This window comes from Sinocyclocheilus anshuiensis, unplaced genomic scaffold, assembly GCF_001515605.1.
Source record: "Sinocyclocheilus anshuiensis isolate Anshui unplaced genomic scaffold, SAMN03320099.WGS_v1.1 scaffold207, whole genome shotgun sequence".
Lineage (NCBI taxonomy): Eukaryota > Metazoa > Chordata > Actinopteri > Cypriniformes > Cyprinidae > Sinocyclocheilus > Sinocyclocheilus anshuiensis.
In genome coordinates, this window is record NW_015551045.1 from 5,334,709 (window position 1) to 5,336,501 (window position 1,793).

Consider the following 1,793-nt stretch of genomic DNA (forward strand, 5'->3'; position numbering starts at 1 on the left):
GTGTTATGATGAGAGTGAATAGTGCAAGTATTTTAGTATGGTATTCTGGTTGCCTCATGAGAAAAATGCATGTGTGAGAACCGTTAACGGAAATGAACATCATTCGGTTTCAGTGTTAATATTTTTTTTTTTAATGGAACAGTTTCCATAGCCTTTTCCTTTTTTTAAATCTGATGTTTGGGTATTTGTCACAGCCCAGAGTCAAACCTATGTTATCTGCATGAGCACAAAGGTTCTGAGCGATTATATGTTTAACCTTAGACTAGAAATTGAAAGACTAGAAATTTTATATTTTCATTTCATTTCTGGCATTTTTAATTTTTCTTAACATGTGAGTTTCTTTTTTTGCAAACCTCCTAGATGGTGACCCCAAATGCAAAGTCAGTTTGCATACATAAACAGTTTTTATGCGTTTTATCATGAGAATTTATTGTGACTCTTAATATCTGTGACATCATCACAGTGGCTGTGTATCACTATAAATGAGCTCTTCTGAATGCAAAGGTTGCGCAGACGGCACACAGGCTCGCTGGATAATTAGCGGCAATGACAAAGGAGCAGGGCGCTGAGCCGTGGTCTAATGCGTCGCTGGTGCTGGGACAGGCATGTGCCCCCAAAGCTCCAGTGCTGCCCCATTATTAATGAATGACCTTTGCTGATGTTAAAGGGTTAGGGAGCAAAATTAACGTCTGCGCTCATTTGTTGCTGTCACATTCCTTCCTTAACTTTCTTCATGGTGTGCAAGAGATTGCTTTTTTTTTAGGTAATACTATTAACTCGTTCACTTAAAAGTGTGATGAGTTGCGTTAGATTGATGTATTCTTTCCGCATTCTGCTGTGACGTGGACTGTGGCACTGGGGTCGTTTAGTCTTCTATTCTTCTTTCCATGGTGACGGTTTGTGATTGTTTTGGTCATTATTGTTGCTTTTTGTTTACAGTGAGTGAGTATTCAGGAAGTGTAAACAGTGGCCCACATCCTCCTCTACCCAGAAGCCCCTCTACGGCCAGCCAGACAGAGCTCACTTCTACCTTACTTCAAAGAAAAAGGAAAAAAGTTCAACTCTGAACAGTTTCCTACTGAGTCTTGTTAAAACTGTGTAAAAAAAAAAAAAGAGGCACTTCAAAGGACCGGTGCTGCTGACTGTCTCGAAAGCACAGAAAGGGTTTTTACTGGCTTGTTCTAGGTTATTAATTTACACCACACCTCACTAAATCTTAAATTAGTCAGACGATAAAGAAAAAGTCAACTAACAAAAACAACATAAGATCTTATGGCTAATCTCCATGTAAAGTTCGTCAAAATGTCCATCTGTAAATTGTCCAGTTGTGTTGTTGCCATTTGTTCAGTCTCAGTTTGCTCTGCGAGAATGGGAGATAAGAAATAAACACTGAAGTCATAAACATGCATATGTTCACCAGCAGCTCTTGTGTATTGTTTATCACCTCAAAATATAATGATGCATCAAGTGAATTTTATTGTTAGAACCAAGCATCAAGTTTAGGTAGTTTTGAGGACATTTATGCGTTCATATTAGGGGTGTAACTGTATACAAACATGACGGATCGGTTTCGGCCCCCTGTTGAAAAAACCAGCATATGCTGGTTAGGTATGTTTTGAAGCTGGGATGCTGGTTTGAGCTGGTCCTTTGCAGGTTTAAGCTGGTCATTTGCTGGTTTATGCTGGTCTGGTCATGTGCTGGTCTTAAGCTGGTCGGACCAGCACATGACCAGCATAAACTAGCAAAGGACCAGCTTAAACCAGCATCCCAGCTTCAAAACATACCTAACCAGC